Source organism: Balaenoptera borealis (genome assembly GCF_965194805.1).
Source record: "Balaenoptera borealis genome assembly, contig: HAP1_SCAFFOLD_425, whole genome shotgun sequence".
NCBI classification, from domain to species: domain Eukaryota; kingdom Metazoa; phylum Chordata; class Mammalia; order Artiodactyla; family Balaenopteridae; genus Balaenoptera; species Balaenoptera borealis.
In genome coordinates, this window is record NW_028123771.1 from 117130 (window position 1) to 140871 (window position 23742).

Below are 23742 nucleotides of genomic sequence, written 5' to 3' on the forward strand. Positions count from 1 at the left end.
ACCTGTGTCCTGGGAACACGACTGAGCTTTGATTCTAGAACCATGTGGCCTGGGAATATGATTGAGGTTTGATTCTAGAAAGCATTGGCCTGGGAACATGACTGATGTTAGATTGTGGCATCCTGTGGCTTGGGAATATGACATCGGTGTGGATTCTAGTACCCTGTTGCCTGGGAACATGAAATCGGTTTGATTCTGGAAACTTGTGGCCTGGGGATATGACTGAGGTTTGATGGTGGTACCCTATGGCCTGGCAGCATGAATGAGGTTTGGTTCTGGATCCCTGTGTCCTGGGAACATGACATCTGTTTAGATTGTGGAATCCTGTGCCCTGGGAACCTGACTGAGCCTTGGTTCTGGAACCCTGTGGACTGGGAACATGACTGAGGTTTTATTCTGGAACCCTGTAGCCTGGGAACATGACATCGGTGGATTCTGGAAACCTGGGGCCTGGGAACATGAGGACGGTTTGACTCTGGAACCCTGTGTCCTGGAAACTTATCTGAGGTTTGATGGTGGAAACCTGTGACCTGGCAACATGACTGAGGTTTGATTCTGGAAGACTGTGGCCAGGGAACATGACATCGGTTGGATTCTGGAACCCTGTGGCCTGGGAACATGACTGAGGTTTGATTGTGGAACCCTGTGGCCTGGGAACATGACTGTGGTTTGATTCTGAAGCCCTGTGGCCTGGGAACATGACTGAGGTTTGTTTCTGGAAGCCTGTTCCCTGGGAACATGACTGAGGTTTGATTCTGGACACCTGTGTCCACGGAACATGACTGAGGTTTGATTGTTGAAACCTGTGGCCTGCGAACATGACTGAGGTTTGTTTCTGGAACCATGTGTCTTGGGAATATGACTGAGGTTTGATTCCAGAAACCTGTGGCCTGGGAAAATGACTGAGGTTTCATTGTGGAAACATTTGGCCTGGGATCATGACAGAGGTTTGATGATGGAACACTCTGGCCTAGCAAAATGACTGAGGCTTGATTCTGGAACCCTGTGGCCTGGGAACTTGACTGAGGTTTGATGGCAAAAACCTGTGGACTGGCAACATGACTGAGGTTTCATTGTGGAACTCTGTGCCCTGGAAACATGACTGTGGCCTGGTACTGGAAACCCATGGCCTGGGAACTTGACATTGGTTTGATTCTGGAACCCTGTGCCTGGGAACATGATTAAGGTTTGATGGTGGTTCCCTGTGGCCTGGGAACATGACTGAGGCTTGATTCTGGAACCCAGTGGCCTGGGAACATGACTGTGGTTTGATCGCAGAAACCTGTGGACTGGCTACATGACTGAGGTTTGATGGTGGAACCTTGTGCACTGGGAACATGACTGAGGCCTGATAATGGAACCCCGTGGCGTGGGAACATGCCATTGGTTTGTTTCTGGAACACTGTTTCCTGGGAACATGACTGAGGTTTGATGTTGGAACCCTGTGGCCTGGCAAGATGACTTAGGTTTGATTGTGGAACACTCTGGCCTGAGAACATTACTGAGGCTTGATGGTGGAACCGTGGCCTGGCAAGAGGACTGAGGTTTGATTGTGGAACCCTCTGGCCTGAGAATATGACTGAGGTTTAATTGTGGAACCCTGTGGCCTGGGAACATGACTGGGAGTTTATTTTTGAAAGCTGTATCCAGAGAACATGACTGAGGTTTTATTCTGGAACCCTGTGTCCTGGGAACCTGACTGAGGTTTGATTCTGGAACCATGTGACTGGGAATGTGACTGAGGTTTGATTCTGGAAAGCATTGGCCTGGGAACATGACTGATGTTAGATTGTGTCATCCTGTGGCCTGGGAACATGACATCGGTTTGGATTCTGGTACCCTGTTGTCTGGGAACATGAAATCGGTTTGATTCTGGAAACCTGTGGCCTGGGAACATGACTGAGGTTTGATGGTGGTACCCTATGCCCTGGCAACATGACTGAGGTTTGATTCTGGATCCCTGTGGCCTGGGACTATGACTGAGGCATGATTCTGGAAAACTGTGGCCTGGGAACATGACATCTGTTTAGATTGTGGAATACTGTGACCTGGGAACCTGACTGAGCCTTGGTTATGGAACCCTGTGGACTGGGAACATGACTGAGGTTTTATTCTGGAACCCTGTAGCCTGGGAACGTAACTGATGATTGATTCTGGACCCCTGTGGCCTGGGAATATGAGAACGGTTTGATGCTGGAACCCTGTGGCCTGGGAACATTTCTGAGGTTTATTTCTGGAAGCCTGTTCCCTGGGAACATGAAAGAGGTTTGATTCTAGACACCTGTGTCCTGGGAGCATGACTGAGGTTTGATTGTTGAAACCTGTGGCCTGCGTACATGACTGAGGTTTGATTCTGAAACCATGTGTCCTGGGAATATGTCTGAGGTTTGATTCTAGAAACCTGTGGCCTGGGAAAATGACTGAGGTTTCATTGTGGAAACATGTGGCCTGGGAACATGACTGAGGCTTGATGGTGGAACCGTGGCCTGGCAACAGGACTGAGGTTTGATTGTGGAACCCTCTGGCCTGGGAATATGACTGAGGTTTTATTGTGGAATCCTGTGGCCTGGAAACATGATTGAGGTTTGATGGAGGAAACCTGTGGCCTGGGAACATGACTGAGGTTTGATGGTGGTACCCTGTGGCCTGGTATCATGACTGAGGCTTGATTCTGGAACCCTGTGGCCTGGGAACTTGACTGTGGTTTGATCGCAGAAACCTGTGGACTGGCAACATGACCGAGGTTTGATTGTGGAACCCTGTGCACTGGGAACATGACTGAGGCCTGATACTGGAACCTCTTTTCGTGGGAACATGCCATTGGTTTGATTCTGGAACACTGTTTCCTTGGAATATGAATGAGATTTGCTGGTTGTACCCTGTGGCCTGGCAACATGATTGAGGTTTGATTGTGGAACCCTCAGGCTTGCGAACATGACTGAGGTGGCCTGGCAACATAACTTAGGTTTGATGGTGGAACCCTGTGGCCTGGCAAGATGACTTAGATTTGGTTGTGGAACACTCTGGCCTGAGAACATGACTGAGGCTTGATGGTGGAACCGTGGCCTGGCAACAGGACTGAGGTTTGATTGTGGAACCGTATGATCTAGGAATATGACTGAGGTTTAATTCTGGAAACCTGTGTCCTGGGAACAAGACTGAGGTTTGCTTCTGGAACCCTGTGGCCTGGGAACATGACATCGGTTGGATTCTGGAACCCTGTGGCCTGGGAAAATGGCTGAGGTTTGATTGTGGAATCCTCTGGCCTGGGAACATGACTGAGGTTTGGATCTGGAACCCAGTGGCCTGGGAAAATGACAACGGTTGGATTCTGAAGCCCTGTGGCCTGGGAACATGACTGAGGTTTGATTGTGGAACCCTCTGGCCTGGGAACATGATATCGGATTTATTCTGGAAACCTCACTCCTGGGAATATGACTGAGGTTTGATTGTTGAAACCGGTGGCCTGCGAAGATGACTGAGGTTTGATTCTGGAACCATGTGTCTTGGGAATATGACTGAGGTTTGATTCTAGAAAGCTGTGGCCTGGGAAAATGACTGAGGTTTCATTGTGGAAACATGTGGCCTGGGATCATGACTGAGGTTTGATGGTGGAACCCTGTGGCCTGGCAACATGACTGAGGGTTGATTGTGGAACCCTGTGCCCTGGAAATATGACTGAGGCGTGGTACTGGAAACCCATGGCCTGGGAACTTGACATTGGTTTGATTCTGGAACCCTGTGGCCTGGGAACATGACTGAGGCTTGATGGTTGAACCCTGTGGCCTGGCAACATGACTGAGGTTTGATGGTGGAACCATGTGGCCTGGGAACATGACTGAGGTTTGATTGTGGAACCCCCTGGCCTGGGAATATGACTGAGGTTTTATCCTGGAAACCTGTGTCCTGGGAACACGACTGAGCTTTGATTCTAGAACCATGTGGCCTGGGAATATGATTGAGGTTTGATTCTAGAAAGCATTGGCCTGGGAACATGACTGATGTTAGATTGTGGCATCCTGTGGCTTGGGAATATGACATCGGTGTGGATTCTAGTACCCTGTTGCCTGGGAACATGAAATCGGTTTGATTCTGGAAACTTGTGGCCTGGGGATATGACTGAGGTTTGATGGTGGTACCCTATGGCCGGGCAACATGAATGAGGTTTGATTCTAGATCCCTGTGTCCTGGAAATATGACATCTGTTTAGATTGTGGAATCCTGTGCCCTGGGAACCTGACTGAGCCTTGGTTCTGGAACCCTGTGGACTGGGAACATGACTGAGGTTTTATTCTGGAACCCTGTAGCCTGCGAACATGACATCGGTGGATTCTGGAAACCTGGGGCCTGGGAACATGAGGACGGTTTGACTCTGGAACCCTGTGTCCTGGAAACTTATCTGAGGTTTGATGGTGGAAACCTGTGACCTGGCAACATGACTGAGGTTTGATTCTGGAAGACTGTGGCCAGGGAACATGACTGAGGTTTGTTTCTGGAAGCCTGTGGCCTGGGAACATGACTGAGGTTTGATTGTGGAACCCTCTGGCCTGGGAACATGACTGTGGTTTGATTCTGAAGCCCTGTGGCCTGGGAAAATGACTGAGGTTTGTTTCTGGAAGCCTGTTCCCTGGGAACATGACTGAGGTTTGATTCTGGACACCTGTGTCCACGGAACATGACTGAGGTTTGATTGTTGAAACCTGTGGCCTGCGAACATGACTGAGGTTTGTTTCTGGAACCATGTGTCTTGGGAATATGACTGAGGTTTGATTCCAGAAACCTGTGGCCTGGGAAAATGACTGAGGTTTCATTGTGGAAACATTTGGCCTGGGATCATGACAGAGGTTTGATGATGGAACACTCTGGCCTAGCAAAATGACTGAGGCTTGATTCTGGAACCCTGTGGCCTGGGAACTTGACTGAGGTTTGATGGCAAAAACCTGTGGACTGGCAACATGACTGAGGTTTCATTGTGGAACTCTGTGCCCTGGAAACATGACTGTGGCCTGGTACTGGAAACCCATGGCCTGGGAACTTGACATTGGTTTGATTCTGGAACCCTGTGCCTGGGAACATGATTAAGGTTTGATGGTGGTTCCCTGTGGCCTGGGAACATGACTGAGGCTTGATTCTGGAACCCAGTGGCCTGGGAACATGACTGTGGTTTGATCGCAGAAACCTGTGGACTGGCTACATGACTGAGGTTTGATGGTGGAACCTTGTGCACTGGGAACATGACTGAGGCCTGATAATGGAACCCCGTGGCGTGGGAACATGCCATTGGTTTGTTTCTGGAACACTGTTTCCTGGGAACATGACTGAGGTTTGATTCTGGAACCATGTGGCCTTGGAATATGACTGAGGTTTGATGGTGGTAACCTTTGGCCTGGCAACATGAATTAGGTTTGATTCTGGATCCCTGTGGCCTGGGAACATGACTGAGGCGTGATTCTGGAAACCTGTGGCCTGGGAACAAGACATCTGTTTAGATTGTGGAATACTGTGCCCCGGGAACCTGACTGAGCCTTGGTTCTGGAATCCTATGGACTGGGAACATGACTGATGTTTTATTCTGCAACCCTGTAGCCTGGGAACATAACTGAGGATTGATTCTGGAACCCTGTGGCCTGGGAACATGAGAACGGTTTGACTCTGGAACCCTGTGTCCTGGAAACTTGTCTGAGGTTTGATGTTGGAAACCTGTGACCTGGCAACATGACTGAGGTTTGATTCTGGAAGACGGTGGCCAGGGAACATGATATCGGGTTGATTCTGGAAACCTGTGTCCTGGGAACACGACTGAGGTTTACTTCCGGATTCTGTGGCCTGGGAACATGACATCGGTTGGATTCTGGAACCCTGTGGCCTGGGAATATGACTGAGGTTTGATTGTGGAACCCTCTGGCCTGGGAACATGACTGAGGTTTGATCGTGGAAACCAATGGCCTGGGAACATGACTGTGGTTTGATTCTGAAACCCTGTGGCCTGGGAATATGACTGAGGTTTATTTCTGGAAGCCTGTTCCCTTGGAACATGACAAAGGTTTGATTCTGGACACCTGTGTCCTGGGAGAACGACTGAGGTTTGATTGTTGAAACCTGTGGCCTGCGAACATGACTGAGGTTTGATTCTGAAACCATGTGTCCTGGGAATATGTCTGAGGTTTGATTCTAGAAACCTGAGGCCTAGGAAAATGACTGAGGTTTCATTGTGGAAACATGTGGCCTGGGAACATGACTGAGGCTTGATGGTGGTACCCTGTGGCCTGGCAACATGACTGAGGCTTGATTCTGGAACCCTGTGGCCTGGGAACTTGACTGTGGTTTGATCTCAGAATCCTGTGGACTGGCAACATGACCGAGGTTTGATGGTGGAACCCTATGCCCTGGGAACATGACTGAGGTTTGTTTCTGGAAACCTGTTCCCTGGGAATATGACTGAGGTTTGATTCTGGACACCTGTGTCCTGGGACCATGACTGAGGATTGATTGTTGAAACCTGTGGCCTGCGAACATGACTGTGGTTTGATTCTGGAACCATGTGTCCTGGGAATATGACTGAGGTTTGATTCTAGAAACCTGTGGCCTGGGAAAATGAGATTTCATTGTGGAAACATGTGGCCTGGGATCATGACTGAGGTTTGATGATGGAACACTCTGGCCTAGCAAAATGCCTGAGGCTTGATTCTGGAACCCTGTGGCCTGGGAACTTGACTGTGGTTTGATGTCAGAAACCTGTGGACTGGCAACATGACCGAGGTTTAATGGTGGAACCCTGTGCACTGGGAACATGACTGAGGCCTGATACTGGATCCTCGTGACGTGGGAACATGCAATTTGTTTCAATCTGGAAACCTGTTACCTAGGAACATGAATGAGGTTTGATGGTTGTACCCTATGGCCTGGCAACATGATTGAGGATTGATTGTGGAAACCTGTGGCCTGGCAAGATGACTTAGGTTTGATTGTGGAACACTCTGGCCTGGGAACATGACTGAGGCTTGATGGTGGAACAGTGGACTGTCAAAAGGACTGAGGTTTGATTGTGGAACCCTCTGGCCTGGGAATATGACTGAGGTTTAATTGTGGAACCCTGTGGCCTGGGAACATGACTGGGATTTTATTTTTGAAACCTTTTCCAGGGAACATGATTGAAGTTTTATTCTCGAAACCTGTGTCCTGGGAACACGACTGAGGTTTGATTCTGGAACCATGTGGCCTGGGAATATGACTGAGGTTTGATTCTAGATCCCTGTGGCCTGAGAACATGACATCTGTTTAGATTGTGGAATAATGTGCCCTGGGAACCTGACTGAGCCTTGGTTCTGGAACCCTGTGGACTGGGAACATGACTGAGGTTTTATTCTGGAACCCTGTAGCCTGGGAACATAACTGAGGATTGATTCTGGAACCCTGTGGCCTGGGAACATGACATCGGTGGATTCTGGAACCCTGTGGCCTGGGAATATGAGAACAGTTTGATTCTGGAACCCTGTGGCCTGGGAACATTTCTGAGGTTTGATGGTGGAAACCTGTGTCCTAGCAAAATGACTGAGGTTTTATTCTGGAAGACTGTGGCCAGGGAACAGGATATCGGGTTGATTCTGGAAACCTGTGTCCTAGGAACATGATTGAGGTTTGATCGAGGAACCCTATGGCCTGGGAACATGATTGAGGTTTGATGGAGGAACCCTGTGGCCTGGGAACATGATTGAGGTTTGATGGAGGAATCCTGTGGCCTGGGAACATGACTGAGGCTTGATTCTGGAACCCTGGGGCCTGGGAACTTGACTGTGGTTTGATCGCAGAAACCTGTGGACTGGCAACATGACCGAGGTTTGATGGTGGAACCCTGTGCACTGGGAATATGACTGAGGCCTGATACTGGATCCCCGTGGCGTGGGAACGTGCAATTGGTTTCATTCTGGAACCCTGTTACCTGGGAACATGAATGAGGTTTGATGGTTGTACCCTGTGGCCTGGCAACATGACTGAGGATTGATTGTGGAAACCTGTGGCCTGGCAAGATGACTTAGGTTTGATAGTGGAACACTCTGGCCTGGGAATATGACTGAGGCTTGATGGTGGAACCGTGGCCTGGCAACAGGACTGAGGTTTGATTGTGGAACCCTCTGGCCTGGGAATATGACTGAGGTTTAATTGTGGAACCCTGTGGCCTGGGAACATGACGGGGATTTTATTTTTGAAACCTTTTCCAGGGAACATGACTGAAGTTTTATTCTCGAAACCTGTGTCCTGGGAACACGACTGAGGTTTGATTCTGGAACCATGTGGCCTGGGAATATGACTGAGGTTTGATTCTGGATCCCTGTGGCCTGAGAACATGACATCTGTTTAGATTGTGGAATACTGTGCCCTGGGAACCTGACTGAGCCTTGGTTCTGGAACCCTGTGGACTGGGAACATGACAGGGATTTTATTTTTGAAAGCTGTATACAGGGAACATGACTGAGGTTTTATTCTGGAACCCTGTGTCCTGGGAACACGACTGAGGTTTGATTCTGGAACCATGTGGCTTTGGAATATGACTGAGGTTTGATGGTGGTACCCTTTGGCCTGGCAACATGAATTAGGTTTGATTCTGGATCCCTGTGGCCTGGGAACATGACTGAGGCGTGATTCTGGAAACCTGTGGCCTGGGAACAAGACATCTGTTTAGATTGTGGAATACTGTGCCCTGGGAACCTGACTGACCTTGGTTCTGGAATCCTATGGACTGGGAACATGACTGATGTTTTATTCTAGAACCCTGTAGCCTGGGAACATAACTGAGGATTGATTCTGGAACCCTGTGGCCTTGGAACATGAGAACGGTTTGACCCTGGAACCCTGTGTACTGGAAACTTGTCTGAGGTTTGATAGTGGCAACCTGTGACCTGGCAACATGACTGAGGTTTGATTCTGGAAGACTGTGGCCAGGGAACATGATATCGGGTTTATTCTGGAAACCTGTGTCCTGGGAACACGACTGAGGTTTGCTTCCGGAACCTGTGGCCTGGGAACATGACATCGGTTGGATTCTGGAACCCTGTGGCCTAAGAATATGACTGTGGTTTGATCGCAGAAACCTGTGGACTTGCAACATGACCGAGGTTTGATGGTGGAACCCTGTGCACTGGGAACATGACTGAGGCCTGATACTGGATCCCCGTGGCGTGGGAACATGCAATTGGTTTCATTCTGGAAACCTGTTACCTGGGAACATGAATGAGGTTTGATGGTTGTACCCTGTGGCCTGGCAACATGATTGAGGATTGATTGTGGAAACCTGTGGCCTGGCAAGATGACTTAGGTTTGATTGTGGAACATTCTGCCCTGGGAACATGACTGAGGCTTGATGGTGGTACCTTTTGGCCTGGCAACATGAATTAGGTTTGATTCTGGATCCCTGTGGCCTGGGAACATGACTGAGACGTGATTCTGGAAACCTGTGGCCTGGGAACAAGACAACTGTTTAGATTGTGGAATACTGTGCCCTGGGAACCTGACTGAGCCTTGGTTCTGGAATCCTGTGGACTGGGAACATGACTGATGTTTTATTCTGGAACACTGTAGCCTGGGAACATAACTGAGGATTGATTCTGGAACCCTGTGGCCTGGGAAAATGAGAACGGTTTGACTCTGGAACCCTGTGTCCTGGAAACTTATCTGAGGTTTGATGGTGGAAACCTGTGACCTGGCAACATGACTGAGGTTTGATTCTGGAAGACTGTGGCCAGGGAACATGATATCGGGTTGATTCTGGAAACCTGTGTCCTGGGAACACGACTGAGGTTTGCTTCCGGACCCTGTGGCCTGGGAACATGACATTGCTTGGATTCTGGAACCCTGTGGCATGGGAACATGCCTGAGGTTTGATTGTGGAACCCTCTGGCCTGGGAACATGACTGTGGTTTGAATCTGGAACCCTGTGGCCTGGGAACATGACATCGGTTGGATTCTGCAACTCTGTGGCCTGGGAACATGACTGAGGTTTGATCGTGGAAACCAATGGCCTGGGAACATGACTGTGGTTTGATTCTGAAACCCTGTGGCCTGGGAACATGACTGAGGTTTATTTCTGGAAGCCTGTTCCCTGGGAACATGACAGAGGTTTGATTCTGGACACCTGTGTCCTGGGAGCATGACTGAGGTTTGATTGTTGAAACCTGTGGCCTGCGAACATGACTGAGGTTTGATTCTGAAACCATGTGTCCTGGGAATATGTCTGAGGTTTGATTCTAGAAACCTGTGGCCCTGGAAAATGACTGAGGTTTCATTGTGGAAACATGTGGCCTGGGAACATGACTGAGGCTTGATGGTGGAACCGTGGCCTGGCAACAGGACTGAGGTTTGATTGTGGAACCCTCTGGCCTGGGAACATGACTGTGGTTTGATTTTGAGGCCCTGAGGCCTGGGGACATGACTGAGGTTTGTTTCTGGAAACCTGTTCCCTGGGAACATGACAGAGGTTTGATTCTGGACACCTGTGTCCTGGGAGCATGACTGAGGTTTGATTCTGAAACCATGTGTCCTGGGAATATGTCTGAGGTTTGATTCTAGAGACCTGTGGCCTGGGAAAATGACTGAGGTTTTATTGTGGAACCCTGTGGCCTGGAAACATGATTGAGGTTTGATGGAGGAACCCTGTGGCCGGGAACTTGACTGTGGTTTGATCGCAGAAACCTGTGGACTGGCAACATGACCGAGGTTTGATGGTGGAACCCTGTGCACTGGGAACATGACTGAGGCCTGATAATGGAACCCCTTTTCGAAGGAACATGCCATTGGTTTGATTCTGGAACCCTGTTTCCTTGGAACATGAATGAGATTTGCTGGTTGTACCCTGTGGCCTGGCAACATGATTGCGGTTTGATTGTGGAACCCTGTGGCCTGGCAAGATGACTTAGGTTTGATTGTGGAACACTCTGGCCTGGGAATATGACTGAGGTTTAATTGTGGAACCCTGTGGCCTGCGAACATGACTGGGATTTTATTTTTGAATCCTTTTCCAGGGAACATGACTGAAGTTTTATTCTCGAAACCTGTGTCCTGGGAACACGGCTGAGGTTTGATTGTTGAAACCTGTGGCCTGCGAACATGACTGAGGTTTGATTCTGGAACCATGTGTCCTGGGAATATGACTCAGGTTTGATTCTCGAAACCTGTGGCCTGAGAAAATGACTGAGGTTTCATTGTAGAAATATGTGGCCTGGGATCATGACTGAGGTTTGATGGTGGAACACTCTAGCCTGGCAAAATGACTGAGGCTTGATTCTGGAACCCTGTGGGCTGGGAACTTTACTGAGGTTTGATGGCAGAAACCTGTGGACTGGCAACATGACTGAGGTTTGATGGTGGTACCCTGTGGCCTGGGAACATGACTGAGGTTTGATGGTGGTACCCTGTGGCCTGGCAACATGACTGAGGCTTTATTCTGGAAACCTGTGGCCTGGGAAAATGACTGAGGTTTGATGGTTGTACCCTGTGGCCTGGCAAAATGACTGAGGCTTGATTCTGGAACCCTGTGGGCTGGGAACTTGACTGAGGTTTGATGGCAGAAACCTGTGGACTGGCAACATGACTGAGGTTTCATGGAGGAACCCTGTGCACTGGGAACATGACTGAGGCCTGATACTGGAACCCCGTGTCGTGGGAATATGCCATTGGTTTGATTCTGGAACCCTGTTTCCTGGGAACATGACTGAGGTTTGATACTTGAACCCTGTGGCCTGGCAACATGATTGAGGTTTGATTTTGGAACCCTCAGGCTTGGGAACATGACTGAGGTGGCCTGGCAAGATGACTTAGGTTTGATTGTGGAACACTCAGATCTGAGAACATGACTGAGGCTTGATGGTGGAACCATGGACTGGCAACAGGACTGAGGTTTCATTGTGGAACCCTCTGGCCTGGGAATATGACTGAGGTTTAATTGTGGAACCCTGTGGCCTGGGAACATGACTGGGATTTTATTTTTGAAAGCTGTATCTAGGTGACATGACTGAGGTTTTATTCTGGAACCCTGTGTCCTGGGAACATGACTGAGGTTTGATTCTGGAACCATGTGCCTGGGAATATGACTGAGGTTTGATTCTGGAAACCATTGGCCTGGGAACATGACTGATGTTAGATTGTGGAATCCTGTGGCCTGGGAACATGACATCGGTTTGGATTCTAGTACCCTGTTACCTGGGAATATGAAATCGGTTTGATTCTGGAAACCTGCGGTCTGGCAACACGACTGAGGTTTGTTTCTGTATCCCTGTGGCCTGGGAACATGACTGTGGTTTGATTCTGAAGCCCTGTGGCCTGGGAACATGACTGAGGTTTGTTTCTGGAAGCCTGTTCCCTGGGAACATGATTGAGGTTTGATTCTGGAACCATGTGTCCTTGGAATATGACTGAGGTTTGATTGTGGAAATCTGTGGCCTGGGAAAATGACTGAGGTTTCATTGTGGAAACATGTGGCCTTGGATTATGACTGAGGTTTGATGGTGGAACACTCTGGCCTGGCAAAATGACTGAGGCATGATTCTGGAACCCTATGGCCTGGCAACATGACTGAGGTTTGATGGTGGAACCGTGTGGCCTGGCAAGATGACTTAGGTTTGACTGTGGAACACTCTGTTCTGGGAACATGACTAGCTGCTGGCGTATGGTAGCAAAATGTCCTATTCTGAAGCGAAACCTTTCGTTGCAAGCGGGTTTCATCAGCCGTGCCACATTTTCTCAACTGGCTTTAAAGGAGAGCAGTCAGGTGGCAGACTTACTTGAGGCCCTGCTTCCAAGGCTGGAAACTTTGCTTTCATTCCTTCGGTGGCACATTGGCTCAGGACTGCCTTACCCCAAGGATTCAGGGATGTGCAGCCCGATTAGTTGAGATTAGCCCTTCTGGCTCTTTCATGGATGAAACCAACTGGGAAAAGAGCCGTTCTAAGCTGGGGACCATGGTGTCTTTCCCTACTCTACACAGAAACAGCACTCTGAGGGAGACGAGCTGCTGGCGTTTGGTATCAAAATCTCCTATTCTGAAGAGAAACATTTCGTTGTAAGCGGCTTTCCTCAGCCTTGCCACATTTTCTCAAGTGGCTATAAAGGAGGGCAGTCAGTAGGCCTAACCCTTCAAGCCCACTCCAATTTCATAGAGAAAACAGCAGTCCTCGGTGTGCCTTCCTGTGGCAAGGAAACTTTGCTTTCATTCCTTAGGTGGCACTTTGGCTCAGAACTGCCCTACCCCAAGGATTCAGGGATGTGCAGCCCGATTAGTTGAGATCAGCCCCTCTGGCTCTTTCTCGGATGACACCAACTGGGCAAAGAGCCGTTCATATGCTGGGGACCCAGGGAGCTTTCCCTAGTCTACACCAGAACAGCACTCTGAGGGAGATGAGCTGCTGGCGTGTGGTAGCAAAATCTCCTATTCTGAAGAGAAACATTTCGTTGTAAGCGGGTTGCATCAGCCTTGCCACATTTCCTCAACTGGCTATAAAGGAGGGAAGTCAGTAGGCCTCACACTTCAAGCCGACTCCAATTTCATAGAGAAAACACCAGGCCTCGGTGTGCCTTCCTGTGGCAAGGAAACTTTGCTTTCATTCATTAGGTGGCACTTTGCCTCAGAACAGTCCTACCCCAAGGATTCAGGGATGTGCAGCCCGATCAGTTGAGATCAGCCTTTCTGCCTCTTTCATGGATGAAACCAACTGGGAAAAGAGCCGTTCTAAGCTGGGGACCATGTTGACTTTCCCTTCTCTACACGGAAGCAGCACTCTGAGGGAGAGGAGCTGCTGGCGTTTGGTAGCAACATCTCCTATTCTGAAGAGGAACATTTCTTTGTAATCGGGTTGCATCAGCCTCGCCACATTTTCTCAACTGGCTATAAAGGAGGTCAGTCAGTAGCCTCACCCTTCAAGCCAACCCAATTTAATAGAGAAAACACCAGGCCTCGGTGTGCCTTCCTGTGGCAAGGAAACTTTGCTTTCATTCCTTAGGTGGCACTTTGGCTCACAACTGCCCTACCCCAAGGATTCAGGGATGTGCAGCCCGATTAGTTGAGATCAGCCCTTCTGGCTCTTTCATGGATGACACCAACTGGGCAAAGAGCCGTTGAAAGCTGAGGACCATGGTGTCTTTCTCTAGTCTACACAGAGACAGCACTCTGAGGGAGATGAGCTGCTGGCGTGTGGTAGCAAAATCTCCTATTCTGAAGAGAAACATTTCGTTGTAAGCGGGTTGCATCAGCCTTGCCACATTTCCTCAACTGGCTATAAAGGAGGGAAGTCAGTAGGCCTCACACTTCAAGCCGACTCCAATTTCATAGAGAAAACACCAGGCCTCGGTGTGCCTTCCTGTGGCAAGGAAACTTTGCTTTCATTCATTAGGTGGCACTTTGCCTCAGAACAGTCCTACCCCAAGGATTCAGGGATGTGCAGCCCGATCAGTTGAGATCAGCCTTTCTGCCTCTTTCATGGATGAAACCAACTGGGAAAAGAGCCGTTCTAAGCTGGGGACCATGTTGACTTTCCCTTCTCTACACGGAAGCAGCACTCTGAGGGAGAGGAGCTGCTGGCGTTTGGTAGCAACATCTCCTATTCTGAAGAGGAACATTTCTTTGTAATCGGGTTGCATCAGCCTCGCCACATTTTCTCAATTGGCTATAAAGGAGGTCAGTCAGTAGCCTCACCCTTCAAGCCAACCCAATTTAATAGAGAAAACACCAGGCCTCGGTGTGCTTTCCTGTAGAAAGGAAACTGCTTTCATTACTTAGGTGGCACATTGGCTCTCAACAGCCCTACCCCAAGGATTCAGGGATGTGCAGCCCGATTAGTTGAGATTAGCCCTTCTGGCTCTTTCATTGATGAAGCCAACTGGGAAAAGAGCCGTTCTAAGCTGCTTACCATAGTGTCTTTCCCTAGTCCACACAGAAACAGCACGCTGAGGGAGAGGAGCTGCTGGCGTTTGGGAGCAAAATCTCCTAATCTGAAAGAAACATTTCGTTGCAAGCGGGTTGCATCAGCCTTGCCACATTTTCTCAACTGGCTATAAAGGAGGGCAGTCAGTAGGCCTCACCCTTCAAGCCCACTCAAATTTCATAGAGAAAACCCCAGGCCTCGGTGTGCTTTCCTGTAGAAAGGAAACTTTGCTTTCATTCCTTAGGTGGCACATTGGCTCAGAACTTCCCTACCCCAAGGATTCAGGGATGTGCAGCCCGATCAGTTGAGATCAGCCCTCGCTCGCTCTTTCATGGATGAAACCAACAGGGAAAAGAGTTGTTCTAAGCTGGGGACCATGGTGTCTTTCCCTAGTCTACACTGAAACAGCACACTGAGGAAGACGAGCTGCTGGCGTTTCGTAGCAAAATATGGCAAGGCTGATGGAAGCCACTTACAAAGAAATGTTTCTCTTCAGAATAGGAGATTTTGCTTCCACACGCCAGCAGCTCATCTCTCTAGGAGTGCTGTTTCTGTGTAGACTAAGGAAAGACATCATGGTTCCCAGCTTAGAACGGCTCTTTGCCCAGTTGGTTTCATCCATGAAAGAGACAGAAGGGCTGATCTCACCCAATCGGGCTGCACATCCCTGAATCCTTGGGGTAGGGCAGTTCTGTGCCAAAGTGCCACCTAAGGAATGAAAGCACAGTTTCCTTGCCACAGGAAGGCACACCGAGGCCTGTTGTTTTCTCTATGAAATTGGAGTGGGCTTGAAGGGTGAGGCCTAATGACTGCCCTCCTTTATATCCACTTGAGAAAATGTGGCAAGGCTGATGCAACCCGCTTACAACGAAATGTTTCTCTTCAGATTAGGAGATTTTGCTACCACACGCCAGCAGCTCCTCTCCCTCAGAGTGCTGTCTCTGTGTAGACTAGGGAAAGACACCATGGTCCTCACCTTACAACGGCTCTTTGCCCAGTTGGTGTCATCCATGAAAGAGCCAGAAGGGCTGATCTCAACTAATCGGGCTGCACATCCCTGAATCCTTGGGGTAGGGCAGTTCGGAGCCAAAGTGCCACCAAAGGAATGAAGGCAAAGTTTCCTTGCCACAGGAAGGCACACAAAGGCCTGGTGTTTTCACTATGAAGTTGCAGTGGGCTTGAAGGGTGAGGCCTACTGACTGCCGTCCTTTATAGCCAGTTGAGAAAATGTGGCAAGGCTGATGCAATCCGCTTACAACGAAATGTTTCTCTTCAGAATAGGAGATTTTGCTACGAAACGCCAGCAGCTCGTCTCCCTAAGAGTGCTGTTTCTGGGTAGAATAGGGAAAGACACCATGGTCCCTAGCTTAGAACGGCTCTTTTCCCAGTTGGTTTCATCCATGAAAGAGCCAGAAGGGCTGATCTCAACTAATAGGCCTGCACATCCCTGAATCCTTGGGGTAGGGCAGTTGTGAGCCAAAGTGCCACCTAAGGAATGAAAGCAAAGTTTCCTTGCCACAGGAAGGCACACCGAGGCCTGGTGTTTTCTCTATGAAATTGGAGTCGGCTTAAAGAGTGAGGCCTACTGACTGCCCTCCTTTATAGCCAGTTGAGAAAATGTGGCAAGGTTGATGCAACCCGCTTACAACGAAATGTTTCTCTTCAGAATAGGAGATTTTGCTACCAAAGGCCAGCAGCTCCTTTCCCTCAGAGTGCTGCTTCCGTGTAGAGAAGGGAAAGTCAACATGGTCCCCAGCTTAGAACGGCTCTTTTCCCAGTTGGTTTCATCCATGAAAGAGGCAGAAAGGCTGATGTCAACTGATCGGGCTGCACATCCCTGAATCCTTGGGGTAGGGCAGTTCTGAGCCAAAGCGCCACCTAAGGAATGAAAGCAAAGTTTCCTTGCCACAGGAAAGCACACCGAGGCCTGGTGTTTTCTCTATGAAATTGGAGTGGACTTGAAGGGTGAGAGCTACTGACTGCCCTCCTTTATAGCCAGTTGAGAAAATGTGGCATGGCTGATGTAACCCGCTTGCAACGAAATCTTTCTTTTCAGAATAGGACATTTTGCTACCAAACGCCAGCAGCTCCTCTCCCTCAGAGTGCTGTTTCTGTGTAGACAAGGGAAAAACACCACGGTCCGAAGCTTAGAATGGCTCTTTTCCCAGTTGGTTTCATCAATGAAAAAGCCAGAAGGGCTTATCTCAACTAATCGGGCTGCACATCCCTGAATCCTTGGGGTAAGGCCGTCCTGATCCAATGTGCCACCGAAGGAATGAAAGCAAAGTTTCCAGCCTGGGAAGCAGCGGCTCAAGTAAGTCTGCCAACTGACTGCCCTCCTTTAAAGCCAGTTGAGAACATGTGGCAAGGCTGATGCAACACTCTTACAACGAAATGTTTCTCTTCAGAATAGGAGATTTTCATACCAAACGGCAGCAGCTCGTCTCCCTCAGACTGCTGTTTCAGTGTAGACTAGGGAAAGACACCATGGTCCCCAGCTTAGAACGGCTCTTTTCCCAGTTGGTTTCACCCATGAAAGAGCCAGAAGGGCTGATCTCAACTGATCGGGCTGCACATCCCTGATTCCTTGGGGTAGGGCAGTTCTGAACCAATGTGCCTCCTAAGGAATGAAAGCAAAGTTTCCTTGCCACAGGAAAGCACACCGAGGCCTGGTGTTTTCTCTATGAAATTGGAGTGGGCTTGAAGGGTGAGGCCTACTGACTGCCCTCCTTTATAGCCAGTTGAGAACATGTGGCAAGGCTGATCCAACCCGCTTACAAAAAAATGTTTCTCTTCAGAATAGGAGATTTTGCTACCAAACGCCAGCATTTCCTCTCCCTCAGAGTGCTGTCTCTGTGTAGAGTAGGAAAAGACACCATGGTCCCCAGCTTAGAACGGCTCTTTTCCCTGTTGGTTTCATCCATGAAAGAGCCAGCGAGGGCTGATCTCAACTAATCGAGCTGCACATCCCTGAATCCTTGGGGTAAGGCAGTCCTGAGCCAATGAGCCACATAAGGAATGAAAGCAAAGTTTCCAGCCTGGGAATCAGGGCCTCAAGTAACTCTGCCACCTGACTGCCCTCCTTTAAAGCCAGTTGAGATAATGTGGCGAGGCTGATGCAACCCGCTTACAACGAAATGTTTCTCTTCAGAATAGGAGATTTTGCTACCAAACGCCAGCAGCTCCTCTCCCTCAGAGTGCTGCTTCCGTGTAGAGAAGGGAAAGTCAACATGGTCTCCAGCTTAGAACAGCTCTTTTCCCAGTTGGTTTCATCCATGAAAGAGCCAGAAGGGCAGATCTCAACTGATCGGGATGCACAACCCTGAATCCTTGGGGTAGGCAGTTCTGAGCCAATGTGCCACCCAAGGAATGATAGCAAAGTTTCCTTGCCACAGGAAGGCACACAGAGGCCTGGTGTTTTCTCTATGAAATTGGAGTGGGCTTGAAGGGTGAGGCCTACTGACTGCCCTCCTTTATAAGCAGTTGAGAAAATGTGGCACAGCTAATGCAACCCACTTGCAACGAAATGTTTATCTTCAAAATAGGAGATTTGCTACCAAACCCCAGCAGCTCGTCTCCCTCAGAGTGCTGTTTCTGTGTAGACTAGGGAAAGACAGCATGGTCCCCAGCTTAGAACGGCTCTTTTCCCAGTTGGTTTCATCCATGAAAGAGGCAGAATGGCTGATCTCAACTGATCGGGCTGCACATCCCTGAATCCTTGGGGTAGGACTGTTCTGAGCCAAAGTGCCACCTAAGGAATGAAAGCAAACTTTCCTTGCCACAGGAAAGCACACCAAGGCCTGGTGTTTTCTCTGTGAAATTGGAGTGGGCTTGAAGGGTGAGGCCTACTGACTGCCCTCCTTTATAGCCAGTTGAGAAAATGTGGAAAGGCTGATGCAACCCGCTTACAAAGAAATGTTTCTCTTCACAATAGGAGATTTTGCTACAAAACGCCAGCATTTCCTCTCCCTCAGAGTGCTGTTTCCGTGTAGAGAAGGGAAAGTCAACATGGTCCCCAGCTTAGAACGGCTCTTTTCCCAGTTGGTGTCATCGATGTAAGAGCCAGAAGGGCAGATCTCAACTGATCGGGCTGCACATCCCTGAATCCTTGGGGTAAGGCAGTCCTGAGCTAATGTGCCACCTAAGGAATGAACGCAAAGTTTCCATCCTAGGAAGCAGGGCCTCAAGTAAGTCTGCCACCTGACGGCCCTCCTTTAAAGCCAGTTGAGAAAATGTGGCAAGGCTGATGCAACCCGCTTACAAAGAAATGTTTCTTTTCAGAATAGGATATTTTGCTACGAAACGCCAGCAGCTAGTCATGTTCCCAGGACAGAGTGTTCCACAATCAAACCTAAGTCATCTTGCCAGGCCACACGGTTCCACCATCAAACCTCACTCATGTTGCCAGTCCACAGTTTTCTGCCATCAAACCTCAGTCAAGTTCCCAGGCCGTAGAGTTCCAGATTCATGCCTCAGTCATTTTGCCACGCCAGAGTGTTCCACCATCAAACCTCAGTCATAATCACAAGCCACATGTTTCCACAAAGAAACCTCAGTCATTTTCCCAGGCCACAGGTTTGCACAATCAAACCTCAGTCATATTCCCAGGACACATGGTTCAAGAATCAAACCTCAATCATGTTCCCAGGGAACAGGCTTCCAGAAACAAACCTCAGTCATGTTCCCAGGCCACAGGGCTTCAGAATCAAACCACAGTCATGTTCCCAGGCCACAGGGATCCAGAATCAAACCTCAGTCGTGTTGCCAGAACACAGGTTTCTAGAATCAAACCGATTTCATGTTCCCAGGCAACAGGGTACCAGAATCCAAACCGATGTCATGTTCCCAGGCCACAGGATGACACAATCTAACATCAGTCATGTTCCCAGGTCAATGGTTTCCAGAATCAAACCTCAGTCATATTCCCAGACCACATGGTTCCAGAATCAAACCTCAGTCATGTTGCCAGGCCACCTCAGTCATGTTCCCAAGCCTGAGGGTTCCACAATCAATCCTCAATCATGTTGCCAGGCTACAGGGTTCAACCATCAAACCTCAGTCATGTTCCCAGGAAACAGGATTCCAGAATTAAACCAATGGCATGTTCCCAAGCCACGGGGTTCCAGTATCAGGCCTCAGTCATGTTCCCAGTGCACAGGGTTCCACCACCAAACTCAGTCATGTTGCCAGTCCACAGGTTTCTGCGATCAAACCAAAGTCAACTTCCCAGGCCACAGGGTTCCAGAATCAAGCCTCAGTCATGTTGCCAGGCCACAGGCTACCACCATCAAACCTTAATCATGTTCCCAGGACACAGGGTTCCAGAATCAAACCAATGTCAAGTTCCCAGGCAATGGGTTTCCAGTACTAGGCCACAGTCATGTTTCCAGTGCACAGGGTTCCACAATCAAACCTCAGTCATGTTGCCAGTCCACAGGTTTCTGCCATCAAACCTCAGTCAAGTTCCCAGGCCACAGGGTTCCAGAATCAAGCCTCACTCATTTTGCTAGGCCAGAGTGTTCCATCATCAAACCTAAGTCATGACCCCAGGCCACATGTCTCCACAATGAAATCTCAGTCATTTTCCCAGGCCACAGATTTCTAGAATCAAACCTAAGTCACATTCCCAGCACACATGATTCCAGATATAAACCTCAGTCATGTTCGCAGGACACAGGTTTCAACAATCAATCCTCAGTCATGTTCCCAGGACACAGGTGTCCAGAATCAAACCTCAGTCATATTCCCAGGAAACAGGTTTCCAGAAACAAACCTCAGTCATGTTCCAAGGCCACAGGGCTTCAAAATCAAACCACAGTCATGTTCCCAGGCCACAGGGTTCCAGATTCACACCACAGTCATGTTCCCAGGCCAGAGGGTTCCACAATCAAACCTCAGCCACGTTGCCATGCCACAGGGTCCCAGAATCCAACCGATGTCATGTTCCCAGGACACAGGGTTCCAGAAGCAAACCTCAGTCTTGTTCCCTGGACACAGGTTTCCAGAATCGACCCGATATCATGTTCCCTGGACACAGTCTTCCAGAATCAAACCTCAGTCATGTTGCCAGGCCACAGGGTTCCACCATCAAACCTCAGTCATGTTCCCAGGACACAGGGTTCCACCAACAAACCTCAGTCATGTTCCCAGGACACAGGGTTCCTCCATCAAACCTCAATCATGTTCCGAGGACACAAGGTTCCAGAATCAAACCAATGTCAAGTTCCCAGGCCATGGGTTTCAAGTACCAGGCCACAGTTATGTTTCCAGGGCACAGGGTGCCACAATCAACCCTCAGTCATGTTGCCCGTCCACTGGTTTCTGCCATCAAACCTCAGTCAATTTCCCAGGCCACAGGGTTCCAGAATCAAGCCTCAGTCATTTTGCCAGGCCAGAGTGTTCCACCATCAAACCTCAGTCATGATCCCAGTCCACATGTTTCCACAATGAAACCTCAGTCATTTTCCCAGGCCACAGGTTTCCAGAATCAAACCGCAGTCATATGCCAAGGCACATGGTGCCAGAATCAAACCTAAGTCATGTTCGCAGGCCACAGGTTTCAACAATCAAACCTCAGTCATGTTCCCAGGACAGAGGTGTCCAGAATCAAACCTCAGTCATGTTCCCAGGGAACAGGCTTCCAGAAACAAACCTCAGTCATGTTCCCAGGCCACAGGGCTTCAGAATCAAACCACAGTTATGTTCCCAGGCCAGAGGGTTCCACAATCAAACCTCAGTCATATTCCCAGGCCAAAGGGTTCCAGAATCCAACCGATGTCATGTTCCCTGGCCACAGTCTTCCAGAATCAAACCTCAGTCATGTTGCCAGGTCACAGGTTTCCACCATCAAACCTCAGACAAGTTTCCAGGTCACAGGGTTCCAGAATCAAACCGTTCTCATGTTCCCAGGCCACAGGCTTCCAGAATCCACCGATGTCATGTTCCCAGGCCACAGGGTTCCAGAATCAATCCTCAGTTATGTTCCCAGGCTACAGGGTTCCAGAATAAAACCTCAGTCATGTTCCCAGTCCACAGGTTCCCAGAACCAAGGCTCAGTCAGGTTCCCAGGGCACAGTACTCCACAATCTAAACAGATGTCATGTTCCCAGGCCACAGGATTCCAGAATCACGCCTCAGTCATATTCCCAGGCCACAGGGATCCAGAATCAAACCTCATTCATGTTGCCAGGCCATAGGGTACCACCATCAAACCTCAGTCATATTCCCAGGCCACAAGTTTCCAGATTCAAACCGATTTCATGTTCCCAGGCAACAGGGTACCAGAATCCACACCGATGTCATATTCCCAGGCCACAGCATGCCACAATCTAACATCAGTCATGTTCCCAGGCCAATGCTTTCCAGAATCAAACCTCAGTCATATTCCCAGGCCACATGGTTCCAGAATCAAACCTCGGTCGTGTTCCCAGGACACAGGGTTCCAGAATCAAACCTCAGTCATATTGCCAGGCCAGAGGGTTCCACAATCAAACCTCAGTCATGTTGCCAGGCCACAGGGTTCCACCATCAAACCTCAGTCATGTTCCCAGGACACAGGGTTCCACCAACAAACCTCAGTCATGTTCCCAGGCCACAGGGTTCCTCCATCAAACCTCAATCATGTTCCGAGGACACAAGGTTCCAGAATTAAACCAATGTCAAGTTCCCAGGCCATGGGTTTCAAGTACCAGGCCACAGTTATGTTTCCAGTTCACAGGGTGCCACAATCAACCCTCAGTCATGTTGCCCGTCCACTGGTTTCTGCCATCAAACCTCAGTTAAGTTCCCAGACCACAGGGTTCCAGAATCAAGCCTCAGTCATTTTGCCAGGCCAGAGTGTTCCACCATCAAACCTCAGTCATGATGCCAGTCCACATGTTTCCACAATGAAACCTCAGTCATTTTCCCAGGCCACAGGTTTCCAGAATCAAACCTCAGTCATATCCCAAGACACATGGTTCCAGAATCAAACCTAAGTCATGTTCGCAGGCCACAGGTTTCAACAATCAAACCTCAGTCATGTTCCCAGGACAGAGGTGTCCAGAATCAAACCTCAGTCATGTTCCCAGGCAAAAGGCTTCCAGAAACAAACCTCAGTCATGTTCCCAGGCCACAGGGCTTCAGAATCAAACCACAGTTATGTTCCCAGGCCAGAGGGTTCCACAATCAAACCTCAGTCATATTCCCAGGCCAAAGGGTTCCAGAATCCAACCGATGTCATGTTCCCTGGCCACAGTCTTCCAGAATCAAACCTCAGTCATGTTGTCAGGTCACAGGTTTCCACCATCAAACCTCAGACAAGTTTCCAGGTCACAGGGTTCCAGAGTCAAACCGTTCTCATGTTCCCAGGCCACAGGGTTCCACAATCCACCAATGTCATGTTCCCAGGCCACAGGGTTCCACCAACAAACCTCAGTCATGTTCCCAGGCCACAGGGTTCCTCCATCAAACCTCAATCATGTTCCGAGGACACAAGGTTCCAGAATCAAACCAATGTCAATTTCCCAGGCCATGGGTTTCAAGTACCAGGCCACAGTTATGTTTCCAGTGCACAGGGTGCCACAATCAACCCTCAGTCATGTTGCCCGTCCACTGGTTTCTGCCATCAAACCTCAGTTAAGTTCCCAGACCACAGGGTTCCAGAATCAAGCCTCAGTCATTTTGCCAGGCCAGAGTGTTCCACCATCAAACCTCAGTCATGATGCCAGTCCACATGTTTCCACAATGAAACCTCAGTCATTTTCCCAGGCCACAGGTTTCCAGAATCAAACCTCAGTCATGTTCCCAGGACAGAGGTGTCCAGAATCAAACCTCAGTCATGTTCCCAGGGAAC

General features: G+C 49.3%; 4 long non-coding RNA genes across 6 annotated transcripts; 2 read left to right on the forward strand and 2 right to left on the reverse strand.

Moving 5' to 3' along the window:
- Window positions 1-2474: 2474 nt before the first annotated feature.
- Window positions 2475-9009, reverse strand: LOC309621302. 3 transcript variants are annotated; one of them, XR_014239895.1, is made up of 4 exons: window positions 8250-8709; window positions 7173-7532; window positions 4661-4700; window positions 2475-2559 (listed from the first exon to the last, which is right to left on the reverse strand). It is a non-coding gene; the product is annotated as an uncharacterized lncRNA (long non-coding RNA). The 3 variants fall into 3 exon arrangements; XR_014239896.1 differs by lacking the exons at window positions 2475-2559; window positions 4661-4700 and adding an exon at window positions 6844-7133; XR_014239897.1 differs by lacking the exons at window positions 2475-2559; window positions 4661-4700 and adding an exon at window positions 8716-9009 and having other exon boundaries at window positions 7278-7532; window positions 8250-8395.
- On the reverse strand, window positions 2595-2941 carry LOC309621309. The gene is made up of 2 exons (XR_014239909.1): window positions 2879-2941; window positions 2595-2798 (listed from the first exon to the last, which is right to left on the reverse strand). It is a non-coding gene; the product is annotated as an uncharacterized lncRNA (long non-coding RNA).
- Window positions 2855-12454, forward strand: LOC309621303. Its single transcript, XR_014239898.1, has 5 exons — window positions 2855-2943; window positions 4885-4924; window positions 5124-5644; window positions 6244-6563; window positions 12089-12454. It is a non-coding gene; the product is annotated as an uncharacterized lncRNA (long non-coding RNA).
- Window positions 12455-13901: 1447 nt separating this feature from the next.
- On the forward strand, window positions 13902-14924 carry LOC309621310. The gene is made up of 2 exons (XR_014239910.1): window positions 13902-14399; window positions 14787-14924. It is a non-coding gene; the product is annotated as an uncharacterized lncRNA (long non-coding RNA).
- Window positions 14925-23742: the final 8818 nt, after the last annotated feature.